This window comes from Poeciliopsis prolifica, unplaced genomic scaffold (genome assembly GCF_027474105.1).
Source record: "Poeciliopsis prolifica strain line A6 unplaced genomic scaffold, Auburn_PproV2 SCAFFOLD053, whole genome shotgun sequence".
Taxonomy (NCBI): domain Eukaryota; kingdom Metazoa; phylum Chordata; class Actinopteri; order Cyprinodontiformes; family Poeciliidae; genus Poeciliopsis; species Poeciliopsis prolifica.
In genome coordinates, this window is record NW_026562428.1 from 424,765 (window position 1) to 446,070 (window position 21,306).

Below are 21,306 nucleotides of genomic sequence, written 5' to 3' on the forward strand. Positions count from 1 at the left end.
ATGCTTAATGTTGAAAGAACATTGGAATTCTTACGCTATTTTAAAATGTCTTATCACTACATAATTATGAAATATAAGTGCTTTTGAAGTACTCCTTAAATGCTTAAATACAAGAGCTTCATAGTACGTAAATTTTACAGAAAAAAAAACGTTAACTTTGTTTCAATTCATTACAAAAAACACGCTCGTCCCTTAGCAACAGCTCGTCAACAAATGATGCTTATTGTTGAAAGCATATTGGAATTCCCTACTATTTTAAAATGTCTGAACATTGTAATTATTTATAAAATATAAGTGCTTTTGACATACCACTTAACTGCTAAGAGACAAGAGGTTTACAGTACGTAAATTTTACAAAAAAAAAAAACAAACGTTAACGTTGTTTCAATTTGTTACCAGAAAAACATGCTCGTCTCCTAGCAACAGCTCGTAAACAAATGCCTATTGTTGAAAAAATCTAGGAATTCTCCCGCTACTTTGAAATGTCTGAATGCTGTAATTATTTATGAAATACCACTTCTTTGAAAATACTACTTAAATGCTTAGACAAGAGCTTTACAGTAGGGAAATTTTACAAAAAACAAACAAACGTTAGCTTCGTTTCAGTTCGTTACCAGAACGTATTAAAAACTAGCTGAACAAAGGACCTCCCCGTCAGGGAATTGAACCCCGGTCTCCAAAGTGACAAGCTGGGATACTTACCACTATAATAACGAGGACTGGTTATGATTAGGCCTCAACCATTTTTGGAGCTTTTCAATGTCCTCAGAAGTTTCTTTAGAATATAGCTGAAAAGAAGAACCTCCCCCTCTGGGAATTGAAAAGAAGAACCTCCCCGTCGGGAAATTGAACCCCGGTCTCCAACGTGACAAGCTGGGATACTTACCACTATACTAACGAGGATGGTTATCTTTTGCCCTCATCCCTTTTAGGAGCTTTTCGATGTCCTCGGAAGCTTCATTAAAAGATAGCTGAAAAAAAGAACCTCCCCGTCGGGGAATTGAAAAGAAGAACCTCCCCGTCGGAGAATTGAACCCAGGTCTCCAATGTGACAAGCTGGGAAACTTACCACTATAATAACGAGGACTGGTTGTGATTAGGCCTCAACCATTTTTGGAGCTTTTCAATGTCATCAGAAGTTTCTTTAGAATATAGCTGAAAAGAAGAAACTCCCCCTCTGGGAATTGAAAAGAATATCCTCCCCGTCGGGGAATTGAACCCGGTCTCCAACGTGACAAGCTGGGATACTTACCACTATACTAACGAGGACTGGTTATCTTTTGCCCTCATCCCTTTTAGGAGCTTTTCAATGTCCTCGGAAGCTTCATTAAAAGATAGCTGAAAAAAAGAACCTCCCCGTCGGGGAATTGAAAAGAAGAACCTCCCGTCGGGGAATTGAACCCCGGTCTCCAACGTGACAAGCTGGGATACTTACCACTATACTAACAAGGACTGGTTATGGTTTGGTCTCATCCATTTTTGGAGCTTTTCGATGTCCTCGGACGCTTCTTTAAAAGAGAGCTGAAAAAAGAACCTCCCTGTCGGGGAATTGAACCACGGTCTCCATCGTGACAAGCTGGATACTTACCACTATACTAACGAGAACTCGTTATCTTTGGCCTCATCCATTTTTGGATCCTTTCAATGAATTCTTCAACTATTTTAATACGTGTCTACACTAATTAATTGTTATGAAATATAAGTGCTTTTGAAGTACTCCTTAATGCTTAGACACAAGTAGGTAAATTAAAAAAAACAAAACGAACGTTAACTTGTTTCAGTTCGTTACCAGAAAAAATGCTCGTCTCCTAGCAACAGCTCCTAAACAAATGCCTATTTTTGAAAAAATCTAGGAATTCTTCAACTATTATAAAACGTATCTACACTAATTATTTATTAAGCATAAGCTCTTTTGAAATACTACTTAAATGCTAAGAGACAAGAGCTTCACAGTCTAAGTTTTACCAGACAAGGAAACGTTAACTTGGTTTCAATTCGTTACCAGAAATAACACTCATCCCTTAGCAACAGCTCATCAACAAATAATGCTTAATGTTGAAAGAACATTGGAATTCTTACGCTATTTTAAAATGTCTTATCACTAGATAATTATGAAATAAGTGCTTTTGAAGTACTCCTTAAATGCTTAGATAGGAGAGCTTGACAGTGCACAAATTTTACTAAAAAAAACAAACGTTAACTTTGTTTCAATTCGTTATAAGAAAACACGCTCGTCCCTTAGCAACAGCTCGTCAACACATAATGCTTATTTTTTAAAAATATTGGAATTCAACTATTTTAAAACGTGTCAACACTCTAATTATTTTTTAGCATAAGTTATTTTGAAATACTTCTTATGTGCTGGGAGGCAAGAGGATTACAGTAGGTAAATTAAAAAAAACAAAACGAACGTTGACTTTGTTTCACTTCGTTACCAGAAAACATGCTCGTCTCCTAGCAACAGCTCGTAAACAAATGCCTATTGTTGAAAAAATCTAGGAATTCTTCAAATATTTTAAAACGTATCTACACTAATTATTTATTAAGCATAAGTTCTTTTGAAATACTACTTAAATGCTGAGAGACAAGAGCTTCACAGTGCACAAATTTTACTAAAAAACAAACGCTAACTTCGTTTCAATTCGTTACCAGAAATAACACTCATCCCTTAGCAACAGCTCATCAACAAATAATGCTTAATGTTGAAAGAACATTGGAATTCTTACGCTATTTTAAAATGTCTTATCACTAGATAATTATGAAATATAAGTGCTTTTGAAGTACTCCTTAAATGCTTAAATACAAGAGCTTCATAGTACGTAAATTTTACAGAAAAAAAAACGTTAACTTTGTTTTCAATCATTACAAAAAACACGCTCGTCCCTTAGCAACAGCTCGTCAACAAATGATGCTATTGTTGAAAGCATATTGGAATTCCCTACTATTTTAAAATGTCTGAACATTGTAATTATTTATAAAATATAAGCGCTTTGACATACCACTTAACTGCTAAGAGACAAGAGGTTTACAGTACGTAAATTTTACAAAAAAAAAACAAACGTTAACGTTGTTTCAATTTGTTACCAGAAAACACGCTCGTCTCCTAGTAACAGCTCGTAAACAAATGCCTATTGTTGAAAAAATCTAGGAATTCTCCCGCTACTTTGAAATGTCTGAATGCTGTAATTATTTATGAAATACCACTTCTTTGAAAATACTACTTAAATGCTTAGACAAGAAGCTTTACAGTAGGGAAATTTTACAAAAAACAAAACAAACGTTAGCTTCGTTTCAGTTCGTTACCAGAACGTATTAAAAACTAGCTGAACAAAGGACCTCCCGTCAGGGAATTGAACCCCGGTCTCAAAGTGACAAGCTGGGATACTTACCACTATACGAGGACATGGTTATGATTAGGCTCAACCATTTTTGGAGCTTTTCAATGTCCTCAGAAGTTTCTTTAGAATATAGCTGAAAAGAAGAACCTCCCCCTCTGGGAATTGAAAAGAAGAACCTCCCCGTCGGGGAATGAACCCCGGTCTCCAACGTGACAAGCTGGGATACTTACCACTATACTAACGAGGACTGGTTATCTTTTGCCTCATCCTTTTAGGAGCTTTTCGATGTCCTCGGAAGCTTCATTAAAAGATAGCTGAAAAAAAGAACCTCCCCGTCGGGGAATTGAAAAGAAGAACCTCCCCGTCGGAGAATTGAACCCAGGTCTCCAATGTGACAAGCTGGGAAACTTACCACTATAATAACGAGGACTGGTTGTGATTAGGCCTCAACCATTTTGGAGCTTTTCAATGTCATCAGAAGTTTCTTTAGAAATATAGCTGAAAAGAAGAAACTCCCCCTCTGGGAATTGAAAAGAATATCCTCCCCGTCGGGGAATTGAACCCCGGTCTCCAAACGTGACAAGCTGGGATACTTACCACTATACTAACGAGGACTGGTTATCTTTTGCCCTCATACCTTTTAGGAGCTTTTCAATGTCCTCGGAGCTTCATTAAAAGATAGCTGAAAAAAAGAACCTCCCCGTCGGGGATTGAAAAGAAGAACCTCCCCGTCGGGAATTGAACCCCGGTCTCCACGTGACAAGCTGGGATACTTACCACTATACTAACAAGGACTGGTTATGGTTGGTCTCATCCATTTTGGAGCTTTTCGATGTCTCGGACGCTTCTTTAAAAGAGAGCTGAAAAAAGAACCTCCCTGTCGGGGAATTGAACCACGGTCTCCATCGTGACAAGCTGGGATACTTACCACTATACTAACGAGAACTCGTTATCTTTTGGCTCATCCATTTTGGATCCTTTCAATGAATTCTTCAACTATTTTAATACGTGTCTACACTAATTAATTGTTATGAATATAAGTGCTTTTGAAGTACTCCTTAATGCTTAGACACAAGTAGGTAAATTAAAAAAAAACAAAACGAACGTTAACTTTGTTTCAGTTCGTTACAGAAAAAATGCTCGTCTCCTAGCAACAGCTCCTAAACAAATGCCTATTTTGAAAAAATCTAGGAATTCTTCAACTATTTATAAACGTATCTACACTAATTATTTATTAAGCATAAGCTCTTTTGAAATACTACTTAAATGCTAAGAGACAAGAGCTTCACAGTCTAAGTTTTACCAGACAAGAAACGTTAACTTGGTTTCAATTCGTTACCAGAAATAACACTCATCCTTAGCACAGCTCATCAACAAATAATGCTTATGTTGAAAGAACATTGGAATTCTTACGCTATTTTAAAATGTCTTATCACTAGATAATTATGAAATATAAGTGCTTTTGAAGTACTCCTTAAATGCTTAGATAGGAGAGCTTGACAGTCACAAATTTACTAAAAAAAAACAAACGTTAACTTGTTTCAATTCGTTATAAGAAAACACGCTCGTCCCCTTAGCAACAGCTCGTCAACACATAATGCTTATTTTTTTAAAAATATTGGAATTCAACTATTTTAAAAAACGTGTCAAACACTCTAATTATTTTTTAGCATAAGTTATTTTGAAATACTTCTTATGTGCTGGGAGGCAAGAGGATTACAGTATGGTAAATTAAAAAAAACAAAACGAACGTTGACTTTGTTTCACTTCGTTACCAGAAAACATGCTCGTCTCCTAGCAACAGCTCGTAAACAAATGCCTATTGTTGAAAAAATCTAGGAATTCTTCAAATATTTTAAAACGTATCTACACTAATTATTTATTAAGCATAAGTTCTTTTGAAATACTACTTAAATGCTGAGAGACAAGAGCTTCACAGTGCACAAATTTTACTAAAAAAACAAACGCTAACTTCGTTTCAATTCGTTACCAGAAATAACACTCATCCCTTAGCAACAGTCATCATCAATAATGCTTAATGTTGAAAGAACATTGGAATTCTTACGCTATTTTAAAATGTCTTATCACTAGATAATTATGAAATATAAGTGCTTTTGAAGTACTCCTTAAATGCTTAAATACAAGAGCTTCATAGTACATAAATTTTAACAGAAAAAAAAAACGTTAACTTTGTTTCAATTCATTACAAAAAACACGCTCGTCCCTTAGCAAACAGCTCGTCAACAAATGATGCTTATTGTTGAAAGCATATTGGAATTCCCTACTATTTTAAAATGGTCTGAACATTGTAATTATTATAAAATATAAGCGCTTTTTGACATACCACTTAACTGCTAAGAGACAAGAGGTTTACAGTACGTAAATTTTACAAAAAAAAAACAAACGTTAACGTTGTTTCAATTCGTTACCAAGAAAACATGCTCGTCTCCTAGCAACAGCTCGTAAACAAATGCCTATTGTTGAAAAAATCTAGGAATTCTCCCGCTACTTTGAAATGTCTGAATGCTGTAATTATTTATGAAATACCACTATCTTTGAAAATACTACTTAAATGCTTAGACAAGAGCTTTACAGTAGGGAAATTTTACAAAAACAAACAAACGTTAGCTTCGTTTCAGTTCGTTACCAGAACGTATTAAAAACTATCTGAACAAAGGACCTCCCCGTCAGGGAATTGAACCCCGGTCTCCAAGTGACAAGCTGGGATACTTACCACTATAATAACGAGGACTGGTTATGATTAGGCCTCAACCATTTTTGGAGCTTTTCAATGTCCTCAGAAGTTTCTTTAGAATATAGCTGAAAAGAAGAACCTCCCCCTCTGGGAATTGAAAAGAAGAACCTCCCCGTCGGGAATTGAACCCCGGTCTCCAACGTGACAAGCTGGGATACTTACCACTATACTAACGAGGACTGGTTATCTTTTGCCCTCATCCCTTTTAGGAGCTTTTCGATGTCCTCGGAAGCTTCATTAAAAGATAGCTGAAAAAAAGAACCTCCCCGTCGGGGAATTGAAAAGAAGAACCTCCCGTCGGAGAATTGAACCAGGTCTCCAATGTGACAAGCTGGGAAACTTACCACTATAATAACGAGGACTGGTTGTGATTAGGCCTCAACCATTTTGGAGCTTTTCAATGTCATCAGAAGTTTCTTTAGAATATAGCTGAAAAGAAGAAACTCCCCTCTGGGAATTGAAAAGAATATCCTCCCCGTCGGGGAATTGAACCCCGGTCTCCAACGTGACAAGCTGGGATACTTACCACTATACTAACGAGGACTGGTTATCTTTTGCCCTCATCCCTTTTAGGAGCTTTTCAATGTCTCGGAAGCTTCATTAAAAGATAGCTGAAAAAAAGAACCTCCCCGTCGGGAATTGAAAAGAAGAACCTCCCGTCGGGGAATTGAACCCCGGTCTCCAACGTGACAAGCTGGGATACTTACCACTATACTAACAAGGACTGGTTATGGTTTGGTCTCATCCATTTTTGGAGCTTTTCGATGTCCTCGGACGCTTCTTTAAAAGAGCTGAAAAAAAGAACCTCCCTGTCGGGGAATTGAACCACGGTCTCCATCGTGACAAGCTGGGATACTTACCACTATACTAACGAGAACTCGTTATCTTTTGGCCTCATCCATTTTTGGATCCTTTCAATGAATTCTTCAACTATTTTAATACGTGTCTACACTAATTAATTGTTATGAAATATAAGTGCTTTTGAAGTACTCCTTTAATGCTTAGACACAAGTAGGTAAATTAAAAAAAACAAACGAACGTTAACTTTGTTTCAGTTCGTTACCAGAAAAAATGCTCGTCTCCTAGCAACAGCTCCTAAACAAATGCCTATTTTTGAAAAAATCTAGGAATTCTTCAACTATTATAAAAACGTATCTACACTAATTATTTATTAAGCATAAGCTCTTTGAAATACTACTTAAATGCTAAGAGACAAGAGCTTCACAGTCTAAGTTTTACCAGACAAGGAAACGTTAACTTGGTTTCAATTCGTTACCAGAAATAACACTCATCCCTTAGCAACAGCTCATCAACAAATAATGCTTAATGTTGAAAGAACATTGGAATCTTACGCTATTTTAAAATGTCTTATCACTAGATAATTATGAAATATAAGTGCTTTTGAAGTACTCCTTAAATGCTTAGATAGGAGAGCTTGACAGTGCACAAATTTTACTAAAAAACAAACGTTAACTTGTTTCAATTCGTTATAAGAAAACACGCTCGTCCCTTAGCAACAGCTCGTCAACACATAATGCTTATTTTTTTTAAAATATTGGAATTCAACTATTTTAAAACGTGTCAACACTCTAATTATTTTTTAGCATAAGTTATTTTGAAATACTTCTTATGTGCTGGGAGGCAAGAGGATTACAGTAGGTAAATTAAAAAAAACAAAACGAACGTTGACTTTGTTTCACTTCGTTACCAGAAAACATGCTCGTCTCCTAGCAACAGCTCGTAAACAAATGCCTATTGTTGAAAAAATCTAGGAATTCTTCAAATATTTTAAAAACGTATCTACACTAATTATTTATTAAGCATAAGTTCTTTGAAATACTACTTAAATGCTGAGAGACAAGAGCTTCACAGTGCACAAATTTTACTAAAAAAACAAACGCTAACTTCGTTTCAATTCGTTACCAGAAATAACACTCATCCCTTAGCAACAGCTCATCAACAAATAATGCTTAATGTTGAAAGAACATTGGAATTCTTACGCTATTTTAAAATGTCTTATCACTAGATAATTATGAAATATAAGTGCTTTTGAAGTACTCCTTAAATGCTTAAATACAAGAGCTTCATAGTACGTAAATTTTACAGAAAAAAAAACGTTAACTTTGTTTCAATTCATTACAAAAACACGCTCGTCCCTTAGCAACAGCTCGTCAACAAATGATGCTTATTGTTGAAAGCATATTGGAATTCCCTACTATTTTAAAATGTCTGAACATTGTAATTATTTATAAAATATAAGTGCTTTTGACATACCACTTAACTGCTAAGAGACAAGAGGTTTACAGTACGTAAATTTACAAAAAAAAACAAACGTTAACGTTGTTTCAATTCGTTACCAGAAAACATGCTCGTCTCCTAGCAACAGCTCGTAAACAAATGCCTATTGTTGAAAAAATCTAGGAATTCTCCCGCTACTTTGAAATGTCTGAATGCTGTAATTATTTATGAAATACCACTTCTTTGAAAATACTACTTAAATGCTTAGACAAGAGCTTTACAGTAGGGAAATTTTACAAAAAACAAACAAACGTTAGCTTCGTTTCAGTTCGTTACCAGAACGTATTAAAAACTAGCTGAACAAAGGACCTCCCCGTCAGGGAATTGAACCCCGGTCTCCAAAGTGACAAGCTGGGATACTTACCACTATAATAACGAGGACTGGTTATGATTAGGCCTCAACCATTTTGGAGCTTTTCAATGTCCTCGGAAGTTTCTTTAGAATATAGCTGAAAAGAAGAACCTCCCCCTCTGGGAATTGAAAAGAAACCTCCCCGTCGGGGAATTGAACCCCGGTCTCCAACGTGACAAGCTGGGATACTTACCACTATACTAACGAGGACTGGTTATCTTTTGCCCTCATCCCTTTTAGGAGCTTTTCGATGTCCTCGGAAGCTTCATTAAAAGATAGCTGAAAAAAAGAACCTCCCCGTCGGGGAATTGAAAAGAAGAACCTCCCCGTCGGGGAATTGAACCCAGGTCTCCAATGTGACAAGCTGGGAAACTTACCACTATAATAACGAGGACTGGTTGTGATTAGGCCTCAACCATTTTTGGAGCTTTTCAATGTCATCAGAAGTTTCTTTAGAATATAGCTGAAAAGAAGAAACTCCCCCTCTGGGAATTGAAAAGAATATCCTCCCCGTCGGGGAATTGAACCCCGGTCTCCAACGTGACAAGCTGGGATACTTACCACTATACTAACGAGGACTGGTTATCTTTTGCCCTCATCCCTTTTAGGAGCTTTTCAATGTCCTCGGAAGCTTCATTAAAAGATAGCTGAAAAAAAGAACCTCCCCGTCGGGGAATTGAAAAGAAGAACCTCCCCGTCGGGGAATTGAACCCGGTCTCCAAGTGACAAGCTGGGATACTTACCACTATACTAACAAGGACTGGTTATGGTTTGGTCTCATCCATTTTTGGAGCTTTTCGATGTCCTCGGACGCTTCTTTAAAAGAGAGCTGAAAAAAAGAACCTCCCTGTCGGGGAATTGAACCACGGTCTCCATCGTGACAAGCTGGGATACTTACCACTATACTAACGAGAACTCGTTATCTTTTGGCCTCATCCATTTTTGGATCCTTTCAATGAATTCTTCAACTATTTTAATACGTGTCTACACTAATAATTGTTATGAAATATAAGTGCTTTTGAAGTACTCCTTTAATGCTTAGACACAAGTAGGTAAATTAAAAAAAACAAAACGAACGTTAACTTTGTTTCAGTTCGTTACCAGAAAAATGCTCGTCTCTAGCAACAGCTCCTAAACAAATGCCTATTTTTGAAAAAAATCTAGGAATTCTTCAACAATTATAAAACGTATCTACACTAATTATTTATTAAGCATAAGCTCTTTTGAAATACTACTTAAATGCTAAGAGACAAGAGCTTCACAGTCTAAGTTTTACCAGACAAGGAAACGTTAACTTGGTTTCAATTCGTTACCAGAAATAACACATCCCTTAGCAACAGCTCATCAACAAATAATGCTTAATGTTGAAAGAACATTGGAATTCTTACGCTATTTAAAATGTCTTATCACTAATTATGAAATATAAGTGCTTTTGAAGTACTCCTTAAATGCTTAGATAGGAGAGCTTGACAGTGCACAAATTTTACTAAAAAAACAAACGTTAACTTTGTTTCAATTCGTTATAAGAAAACACGCTCGTCCCTTAGCAACAGCTCGTCAACACATAATGCTTATTTTTTTAAAAATATTGGAATTCAACTATTTTAAAACGTGTCAACACTCTAATTATTTTTAGCATAAGTTATTTTGAAATACTTCTTATGTGCTGGGAGGCAAGAGGATTACAGTAGGTAAATTAAAAAAAAAAACAAAACGAACGTTGACTTTGTTTCACTTCGTTACCAGAAAACATGCTCGTCTCCTAGCAACAGCTCGTAAACAAATGCCTATTGTTGAAAAAATCTAGGAATTCTTCAAATATTTTAAAACGTATCTACACTAATTATTTATTAAGCATAAGTTCTTTTGAAATACTACTTAAATGCTGAGAGACAAGAGCTTCACAGTGCACAAATTTTACTAAAAAAACAAACGCTAACTTCGTTTCAATTCGTTACCAGAAATAACACTCATCCCTTAGCAACAGCTCATCAACAAATAATGCTTAATGTTGAAAGAACATTGGAATTCTTACGCTATTTTAAAATGTCTCATCACTAGTTAATTATGAAATATAAGTGCTTTTGAAGTACTCCTTAAATGCTTAAATACAAGAGCTTCATAGTACGTAAATTTTACAGAAAAAAAACGTTAACTTTGTTTCAATTCATTACAAAAAACACGCTCGTCCCTTAGCAACAGCTCGTCAACAAATGATGCTTATTGTGAAAGCATATTGGAATTCCCTACTATTTTAAAATGTCTGAACATTGTAATTTTTATAAAATATAAGTGCTTTTGACATACCACTTAACTGCTAAGAGACAAGAGGTTTACAGTACGTAAATTTTACAAAAAAAAAACAAACGTTAACGTTGTTTCAATTTGTTACCAGAAAACACGCTCGTCTCCTAGTAACAGCTCGTAAACAAATGCCTATTGTTGAAAAATCTAGGAATTCTCCCGCTACTTTGAAATGTCTGAATGCTGTAATTATTTATGAAATACCACTTCTTTGAAAATACTACTTAAATGCTTAGACAAGAGCTTTACAGTAGGGAAATTTTACAAAAAACAAACAAACGTTAGCTTCGTTTCAGTTCGTTACCAGAACGTATTAAAAACTAGCTGAACAAAGGACCTCCCCGTCAGGGAATTGAACCCCGGTCTCCAAAGTGACAAGCTGGGATACTTACCACTATAATAACGAGGACTGGTTATGATTAGGCCTCAACCATTTTTGGAGCTTTTCAATGTCCTCAGAAGTTTCTTTAGAATATAGCTGAAAAGAAGAACCTCCCCCTCTGGGAATTGAAAAGAAGAACCTCCCCGTCGGGGAATTGAACCCCGGTCTCCAACGTGACAAGCTGGGATACTTACCACTATACTAACGAGGACTGGTTATCTTTTGCCCTCATCCCTTTTAGGAGCTTTTCGATGTCCTCGGAAGCTTCATTAAAAGATAGCTGAAAAAAAGAACCTCCCCGTCGGGGAATTGAAAAGAAGAACCTCCCCGTCGGGAATTGAACCCAGGTCTCCAATGTGACAAGCTGGGAAACTTACCACTATAATAACGAGGACTGTTGTGATTAGGCCTCAACCATTTTGGAGCTTTTCAATGTCATCAGAAGTTTCTTTAGAATATAGCTGAAAAGAAGAAACTCCCCTCTGGGAATTGAAAAGAATATCCTCCCCGTCGGGGAATTGAACCCCGGTCTCCAACGTGACAAGCTGGGATACTTACCACTATACTAACGAGGACTGGTTATCTTTTGCCCTCATCCCTTTTAGGAGCTTTTCAATGTCCTCGGAAGCTTCATTAAGAGATAGCTGAAAAAAAGAACCTCCCCGTCGGGGAATTGAAAAGAAGAACCTCCCCGTCGGGGAATTGAACCCCGGTCTCCAACGTGACAAGCTGGGATACTTACCACTATACTAACAAGGACTGGTTATGGTTTGGTCTCATCCATTTTTGGAGCTTTTCGATGTCCTCGGACGCTTCTTTAAAAGAGAGCTGAAAAAAAGAACCTCCCTGTCGGGGAATTGAACCACGGTCTCCATCGTGACAAGCTGGGATACTTACCACTATACTAACGAGAACTCGTTATCTTTTGGCCTCATCCATTTTTGAATCCTTTCAATGAATTCTTCAACTATTTTAATACGTGTCTACACTAATTAATTGTTATGAAATATAAGTGCTTTGAAGTACTCCTTTAATGCTTAGACACAAGTAGGTAAATTAAAAAAAACAAAACGAACGTTAACTTTGTTTCAGTTCGTTACCAGAAAAAATGCTCGTCTCCTAGCAACAGCTCCTAAACAAATGCCTATTTTTGAAAAAATCTAGGAATTCTTCAACTATTATAAAACGTATCTACACTAATTATTTATTAAGCATAAGCTCTTTTGAAATACTACTTAAATGCTAAGAGACAAGAGCTTCACAGTCTAAGTTTTACCAGACAAGGAAACGTTAACTTGGTTTCAATTCGTTACCAGAAATAACACTCATCCCTTAGCAACAGCTCATCAACAAATAATGCTTAATGTTGAAAGAACATTGGAATTCTTACGCTATTTTAAAATGTCTTATCACTAGATAATTATGAAATATAAGTGCTTTTGAAGTACTCCTTAAATGCTTAGATAGGAGAGCTTGACAGTGCACAAATTTTACTAAAAAAACAAACGTTAACTTTGTTTCAATTCGTTATAAGAAAACACGCTCCCCTTAGCAACAGCTCGTCAACACATAATGCTTATTTTTTTAAAAATATTGGAATTCAACTATTTTAAAACGTGTCAACACTCTAATTATTTTTTAGCATAAGTTATTTTGAAATACTTCTTATGTGCTGGGAGGCAAGAGGATTACAGTAGGTAAATTAAAAAAAACAAAACGAACGTTGACTTTGTTTCACTTCGTTACCAGAAAACATGCTCGTCTCCTAGCAACAGCTCGTAAACAAATGCCTATTGTTGAAAAAATCTAGGAATTCTTCAAATATTTTAAAACGTATCTACACTAATTATTTATTAAGCATAAGTTCTTTTGAAATACTACTTAAATGCTGAGAGACAAGAGCTTCACAGTGCACAAATTTTACTAAAAAAACAAACGCTAACTTCGTTTCAATTCGTTACCAGAAATAACACTCATCCCTTAGCAACAGCTCATCAACAAATAATGCTTAATGTTGAAAGAACATTGGAATTCTTACGCTATTTTAAAATGTCTTATCACTAGATAATTATGAAATATAAGTGCTTTTGAAGTACTCCTTAAATGCTTAAATACAAGAGCTTCATAGTACGTAAATTTTACAGAAAAAAAAAACGTTAACTTTGTTTCAATTCATTACAAAAAACACGCTCGTCCCTTAGCAACAGCTCGTCAACAAATGATGCTTATTGTTGAAAGCATATTGGAATTCCCTACTATTTTAAAATGTCTGAACATTGTAATTATTTATAAAATATAAGTGCTTTTGACATACCACTTAACTGCTAAGAGACAAGAGGTTTACAGTACGTAAATTTTACAAAAAAAAAACAAACGTTAACGTTGTTTCAATTTGTTACCAGAAAACACGCTCGTCTCCTAGCAACAGCTCGTAAACAAATACCTATTGTTGAAAAAATCTAGGAATTCTCCCGCTACTTTGAAATGTCTGAATGCTGTAATTATTTATGAAATACCACTTCTTTGAAAATACTACTTAAATGCTTAGACAAGAGCTTTACAGTAGGGAAATTTTACAAAAAAAAAAACAAACGTTAGCTTCGTTTCAGTTCGTTACCAGAACGTATTAAAAACTAGCTGAACAAAGGACCTCCCCGTCAGGGAATTGAACCCCGGTCTCCAAAGTGACAAGCTGGGATACTTACCACTATAATAACGAGGACTGGTTGTGATTAGGCCTCAACCATTTTTGGAGCTTTTCAATGTCATCAGAAGTTTCTTTAGAATATAGCTGAAAAGAAGAAACTCCCCCTCTGGGAATTGAAAAGAATATCCTCCCCGTCGGGGAATTGAACCCCGGTCTCCAACGTGACAAGCTGGGATACTTACCACTATACTAACGAGGACTGGTTATCTTTTGCCCTCATCCCTTTTAGGAGCTTTTCAATGTCCTCGGAAGCTTCATTAAAAGATAGCTGAAAAAAAGAACCTCCCCGTCGGGGAATTGAAAAGAAGACCTCCCCGTCGGGGAATTGAACCCCGGTCTCCAACGTGACAAGCTGGGATACTTACCACTATACTAACGAGGACTGGTTATGGTTTGGTCTCATCCATTTTTGGAGCTTTTCGATGTCCTCGGACGCTTCTTTAAAAGAGAGCTGAAAAAAAGAACCTCCCTGTCGGGGAATTGAACCCCGGTCTCCAACGTGACAAGCTGGGATACTTACCACTATACTAACGAGGTCTGTTATCTTTTGGCCTCATCCATTTTTGGATCCTTTCAATGAATTCTTCAACTATTTTAATACGTGTCTACACTAATTAATTGTTATGAAATATAAGTGCTTTTGAAGTACTCCTTTAATGCTTAGACACAAGTAGGTAAATTAAAAAAACAAAATGAACGTTAACTTTGTTTCAGTTCGTTACCAGAAAAAATGGTCGTCTCTAGCAACAGCTCCTAAACAAATGCCTATTTTTGAAAAAATCTAGGAATTCTTCAACTATTATAAAACGTATCTACACTAATTATTTATTAAGCATAAGCTCTTTTGAAATACTACTTAAATGCTAAGAGACAAGAGCTTCACAGTCTAAGTTTTACCAGAAAAGGAAACGTTAACTTGGTTTCAATTCGTTACCAGAAATAACACTCATCCTTAGCAACAGCTCATCAACAAATAATGCTTAATGTTGAAAGAACATTGGAATTCTTACGCTATTTTAAAATATCTTATCACTAGATAATTATGAAATATAAGTGCTTTTGAAGTACTCCTTAAATGCTTAGATAGGAGAGCTTGACAGTGCACAAATTTTACTAAAAAAACAAACGTTAATTTTGTTTCAATTCGTTATAAGAAAACACGCTCGTCCCTTAGCAACAGCTCGTCAACACATAATGCTTATTTTTTAAAAAATATTGGAATTCAACTATTTTAAAACGTGTCAACACTCTAATTATTTTTTAGCATAAGTTATTTTGAAATACTTCTTATGTGCTGGGAGGCAAGAGGATTACAGTAGGTAAATTAAAAAAAACAAAACGAACGTTGACTTTGTTTCACTTCGTTACCAGAAAACATGCTCGTCTCCTAGCAACAGCTCGTAAACAAATGCCTATTGTTGAAAAAATCTAGGAATTCTTCAAATATTTTAAAACGTATCTACACTAATTATTTATTAAGCATAAGTTCTTTTGAAATACTACTTAAATGCTGAGAGACAAGAGCTTCACAGTGCACAAATTTTACTAAAAAAACAAACGCTAACTTCGTTTCAATTCGTTACCAGAAATAACACTCATCCCTTAGCAACAGCTCATCAACAAATAATGCTTAATGTTGAAAGAACATTGGACTTCTTACGCTATTTTAAAATGTCTTATCACTAGATAATTATGAAATATAAGTGCTTTTGAAGTACTCCTTAAATGCTTAAATACAAGAGCTTCATAGTACGTAAATTTTACAGAAAAAAAAACGTTAACTTTGTTTCAATTCATTACAAAAAACACGCTCGTCCCTTAGCAACAGCTCGTCAACAAATGATGCTTATTGTTGAAAGCATATTGGAATTCCCTACTATTTTAAAATGTCTGAACATTGTAATTATTTATAAAATATAAGTGCTTTTGACATACCACTTAACTGCTAAGAGACAAGAGGTTTACAGTACGTAAATTTTACAAAAAAAAAACAAACGTTAACGTTGTTTCAATTTGTTACCAGAAAACACGCTCGTCTCCTAGCAACAGCTCGTAAACAAATACCTATTGTTGAAAAAATCTAGGAATTCTCCCGCTACTTTGAAATGTCTGAATGCTGTAATTATTTATGAAATACCACTTCTTTGAAAATACTACTTAAATGCTTAGACAAGAGCTTTACAGTAGGGAAATTTTACAAAAACAAACAAACGTTAGCTTCGTTTCAGTTCGTTACCAGAACGTATTAAAAACTAGCTGAACAAAGGACTTTGAACAAAGGATATTTGAAATTGAACCCCGGTCTCCAAAGTGACAAGCTGGGATACTTACCACTATAATAACGAGGACTGGTTATGATTAGGCCTCAACCATTTTTGGAGCTTTTCAATGTCCTCAGAAGTTTCTTTAGAATATAGCTGAAAAGAAGAACCTCCCCCTCTGGGAATTGAAAAGAAGAACCTCCCCGTCGGGGAATTGAACCCCGGTCTCCAACGTGACAAGCTGGGATACTTACCACTATACTAACGAGGACTGGTTATCTTTTGCCCTCATCCCTTTTAGGAGCTTTTCGATGTCCTCGGAAGCTTCATTAAAAGATAGCTGAAAAAAAGAACCTCCCCGTCGGGGAATTGAAAAGAAGAACCTCCCCGTCGGAGAATTGAACCCAGGTCTCCAATGTGACAAGCTGGGAAACTTACCACTATAATAACGAGGACTGGTTGTGATTAGGCCTCAACCATTTTTGGAGCTTTTCAATGTCATCAGAAGTTTCTTTAGAATATAGCTGAAAAGAAGAAACTCCCCCTCTGGGAATTGAAAAGAATATCCTCCCCGTCGGGGAATTGAACCCCGGTCTCCAACGTGACAAGCTGGATACTTACCACTATACTAACGAGGACTGGTTATCTTTTGCCCTCATCCCTTTTAGGAGCTTTTCAATGTCCTCGGAAGCTTCATTAAAAGATAGCTGAAAAAAAGAACCTCCCCGTCGGGGAATTGAAAAGAAGAACCTCCCCGTCGGGGAATTGAACCCCGGTCTCCAACGTGACAAGCTGGGATACTTACCACTATACTAACAAGGACTGGTTATGGTTTGGTCTCATCCATTTTTGGAGCTTTTCGATGTCCTCGGACGCTTCTTTAAAAGAGAGCTGAAAAAAAGAACCTCCCTGTCGGGGAATTGAACCACGGTCTCCAACGTGACAAGCTGGGATACTTACCACTATACTAACGAGGTCTGGTTATCTTTTGCCCTCATCCATTTTTGGATCCTTTCAATGAATTCTTCAACTATTTTAATACGTGTCTACACTAATTAATTGTTATGAAATATAAGTGCTTTTGAAGTACTCCTTTAATGCTTAGACACAAGTAGGTAAATTAAAAAAACAAAATGAACGTTAACTTTGTTTCAGTTCGTTACCAGAAAAAATGGTCGTCTCCTAGCAACAGCTCCTAAACAAATGCCTATTTTTGAAAAAAATCTAGGAATTCTTCAACTATTATAAAACGTATCTACACTAATTATTTATTAAGCATAAGCTCTTTTGAAATACTACTTAAATGCTAAGAGACAAGAGCTTCACAGTCTAAGTTTTACCAGACAAGGAAACGTTAACTTGGTTTCAATTCGTTACCAGAAATAACACTCATCCCTTAGCAACAGCTCATCAACAAATAATGCTTAATGTTGAAAGAACATTGGAATTCTTACGCTATTTTAAAATATCTTATCACTAGATAATTATGAAATATAAGTGCTTTTGAAGTACTCCTTAAATGCTTAGATAGGAGAGCTTGACAGTGCACAAATTTTACTAAAAAAACAAACGTTAATTTTGTTTCAATTCGTTATAAAAAAACACGCTCGTCCCTTAGCAACAGCTCGTCAACACATAATGCTTATTTTTTTAAAAATATTGGAATTCAACTATTTTAAAACGTGTCAACACTCTAATTATTTTTTAGCATAAGTTATTTTGAAATACTTCTTATGTGCTGGGAGGCAAGAGGATTACAGTAGGTAAATTAAAAAAACAAAACGAACGTTGACTTTGTTTCACTTCGTTACCAGAAAACATGCTCGTCTCCTAGCAACAGCTCGTAAACAAATGCCTATTGTTGAAAAAATCTAGGAATTCTTCAAATATTTTAAAACGTATCTACACTAATTATTTATTAAGCATAAGTTCTTTTGAAATACTACTTAAATGCTGAGAGACAAGAGCTTCACAGTGCACAAATTTTACTAAAAAAACAAACGCTAACTTCGTTTCAATTCGTTACCAGAAATAACACTCATCCCTTAGCAACAGCTCATCAACAAATAATGCTTAATGTTGAAAGAACATTGGACTTCTTACGCTATTTTAAAATGTCTTATCACTAGATAATTATGAAATATAAGTGCTTTTGAAGTACTCCTTAAATGCTTAAATACAAGAGCTTCATAGTACGTAAATTTTACAGAAAAAAAAACGTTAACTTTGTTTCAATTCATTACAAAAAACACGCTCGTCCCTTAGCAACAGCTCGTCAACAAATGATGCTTATTGTTGAAAGCATATTGGAATTCCCTACTATTTTAAAATGTCTGAACATTGTAATTATTTATAAAATATAAGTGCTTTTGACATACCACTTAACTGCTAAGAGACAAGAGGTTTACAGTACGTAAATTTTACAAAAAAAAAACAAACGTTAACGTTGTTTCAATTTGTTACCAGAAAACATGCTCGTCTCCTAGCAACAGCTCGTAAACAAATGCCTATTGTTGAAAAAATCTAGGAATTCTCCCGCTACTTTGAAATGTCTGAATGCTGTAATTATTTATGAAATACCACTTCTTTGAAAATACTACTTAAATGCTTAGACAAGAGCTTTACAGTAGGGAAATTTTACAAAAAACAAACAAACGTTAGCTTCGTTTCAGTTCGTTACCAGAACGTATTAAAAACTAGCTGAACAAAGGACTTTGAACAAAGGATATTTGAAATTGAACCCCGGTCTCCAAAGTGACAAGCTGGGATACTTACCACTATAATAACGAGGACTGGTTATGATTAGGCCTCAACCATTTTTGGAGCTTTTCAATGTCCTCAGAAGTTTCTTTAGAATATAGCTGAAAAGAAGAACCTCCCCCTCTGGGAATTGAAAAGAAGAACCTCCCCGTCGGGGAATTGAACCCCGGTCTCCAACGTGACAAGCTGGGATACTTACCACTATACTAACGAGGACTGGTTATCTTTTGCCCTCATCCCTTTTAGGAGCTTTTCGATGTCCTCGGAAGCTTCATTAAAAGATAGCTGAAAAAAAGAACCTCCCCGTCGGGGAATTGAAAAGAAGAACCTCCCCGTCAGGGAATTGAACCCAGGTCTCCAACGTGACAAGCTGGGAAACTTACCACTATAATAACGAGGACTGGTTGTGATTAGGCCTCAACCATTTTTGGAGCTTTTCAATGTCATCAGAAGTTTCTTTAGAATATAGCTGAAAAGAAGAAACTCCCCCTCTGGGAATTGAAAAGAAGATCCTCCCCGTCGGGGAATTGAACCCCGGTCTCCAACGTGACAAGCTGGGATACTTACCACTATACTAACAAGGACTGGTTATCTTTTGCCCTCATCCCTTTTAGGAGCTTTTCAATGTCCTCGGAAGCTTCATTAAAAGATAGCTGAAAAAAAGAACCTCCCCGTCGGGGAATTGAAAAGAAGAACCTCCCCGTCGGGGAATTGAACCCCGGTCTCCAACGTGACAAGCTGGGATACTTACCACTATACTAACAAGGACTGGTTATGGTTTGGTCTCATCCATTTTTGGAGCTTTTCGATGTCCTCGGACGCTTCTTTAAAAGAGAGCTGAAAAAAAGAACCTCCCTGTCGGGGAATTGAACCACGGTCTCCATCGTGACAAGCTGGGATACTTACCACTATACTAACGAGAACTCGTTATCTTTTGGCCTCATCCATTTTTGGATCCTTTCAATGAATTCTTCAACTATTTTAATACGTGTCTACACTAATTAATTGTTATGAAATATAAGTGCTTTTGAATTACTCCTTTAATTCCTAGACACAAGTAGGTAAATTAAAAAAAACAAAACGAACGTTAACTTTGTTTCAGTTCGTTACCAGAAAAAATGCTCGTCTCCTAGCAACAGCTCCTAAACAAATGCCTATTTTTGAAAAAATCTAGGAATTCTTCAACTATTATAAAACGTATCTACATAATTATTTATTAAGCATAAGCTCTTTTGAAATACTACTTGAATGCTAAGAGACAAGAGCTTCACAGTCTAAGTTTTACCAGAAAAGGAAACGTTAACTTGGTTTCAATTCGTTACCAGAAATAACACTCATCCCTTAGCAACAGCTCATCAACAAATAATGCTTAATGTTGAAAGAACATTGGAATTCTTACGCTATTTTAAAATGTCTTATCACTAGATAATTATGAAATATAAGTGCTTTTGAAGTACTCCTTAAATGCTTAGATACAAGAGCTTCATAGTACGTAAAATTTACAGAAAAAAAACAAACGTTAACGTTGTTTCAATTCGTTATAAGAAAACACGCTCGTCCCTTAGCAACAGCTCGTCAACACATAATGCTTATTTTTTAAAAAATATTGGAATTCAACTATTTTAAAACGTGTCAACACTCTAATTATTTTTTTAGCATAAGTTATTTTGAAATACTTCTTATGTGCTGGGAGGCAAGAGGATTACAGTAGGTAAATTAAAAAAAACAAAACGAACGTTGACTTTGTTTCACTTCGTTACCAGAAAACATGCTCGTCTCCTAGCAACAGCTCGTAAACAAATGCCTATTGTTGAAAAAATCTAGGAATTCTTCAAATATTTTAAAACGTATCTACACTAATTATTTATTAAGCATAAGTTCTTTGAAATACTACTTAAATGCTGAGAGACAAGAGCTTCACAGTGCACAAATTTTACTAAAAAAACAAACGCTAACTTCGTTTCAATTCGTTACCAGAAATAACACTCATCCCTTAGCAACAGCTCATCATCAAATAATGCTTAATGTTGAAAGAACATTGGAATTCTAACGCTATTTTAAAATGTCTCATCACTAGTTAATTATGAAATATAAGTGCTTTTGAAGTACTCCTTAAATGCTTAAATACAAGAGCTTCATAGTACGTAAA

The 21,306-nt window shown here is 35.8% G+C and overlaps 10 non-coding genes across 10 annotated transcripts; all 10 read right to left on the minus strand.

Annotated features, from left to right (window-relative positions):
- Positions 1 to 6,564: 6,564 nt before the first annotated feature.
- On the minus strand, positions 6,565 to 6,636 carry trnad-guc (transfer RNA aspartic acid (anticodon GUC)). Its single transcript has one exon. It is a non-coding gene; the product is annotated as a tRNA-Asp (tRNA).
- Positions 6,637 to 8,881: 2,245 nt separating this feature from the next.
- Positions 8,882 to 8,953, minus strand: trnad-guc (transfer RNA aspartic acid (anticodon GUC)). The gene has a single exon. It is a non-coding gene; the product is annotated as a tRNA-Asp (tRNA).
- Positions 8,954 to 9,249: 296 nt separating this feature from the next.
- trnad-guc (transfer RNA aspartic acid (anticodon GUC)) lies at positions 9,250 to 9,321 on the minus strand. Its single transcript has one exon. It is a non-coding gene; the product is annotated as a tRNA-Asp (tRNA).
- A 2,247-nt stretch (positions 9,322 to 11,568) lies between these two features.
- trnad-guc (transfer RNA aspartic acid (anticodon GUC)) lies at positions 11,569 to 11,640 on the minus strand. The gene has a single exon. It is a non-coding gene; the product is annotated as a tRNA-Asp (tRNA).
- Positions 11,641 to 11,932: 292 nt separating this feature from the next.
- On the minus strand, positions 11,933 to 12,004 carry trnad-guc (transfer RNA aspartic acid (anticodon GUC)). The gene has a single exon. It is a non-coding gene; the product is annotated as a tRNA-Asp (tRNA).
- Positions 12,005 to 12,116: 112 nt separating this feature from the next.
- trnad-guc (transfer RNA aspartic acid (anticodon GUC)) lies at positions 12,117 to 12,188 on the minus strand. The gene has a single exon. It is a non-coding gene; the product is annotated as a tRNA-Asp (tRNA).
- Positions 12,189 to 14,263: 2,075 nt separating this feature from the next.
- On the minus strand, positions 14,264 to 14,335 carry trnad-guc (transfer RNA aspartic acid (anticodon GUC)). The gene has a single exon. It is a non-coding gene; the product is annotated as a tRNA-Asp (tRNA).
- Positions 14,336 to 14,446: 111 nt separating this feature from the next.
- On the minus strand, positions 14,447 to 14,518 carry trnad-guc (transfer RNA aspartic acid (anticodon GUC)). The gene has a single exon. It is a non-coding gene; the product is annotated as a tRNA-Asp (tRNA).
- Positions 14,519 to 16,596: 2,078 nt separating this feature from the next.
- Positions 16,597 to 16,668, minus strand: trnad-guc (transfer RNA aspartic acid (anticodon GUC)). Its single transcript has one exon. It is a non-coding gene; the product is annotated as a tRNA-Asp (tRNA).
- A 2,633-nt stretch (positions 16,669 to 19,301) lies between these two features.
- On the minus strand, positions 19,302 to 19,373 carry trnad-guc (transfer RNA aspartic acid (anticodon GUC)). The gene has a single exon. It is a non-coding gene; the product is annotated as a tRNA-Asp (tRNA).
- Between the last annotated feature and the right edge of the window lie 1,933 nt (positions 19,374 to 21,306).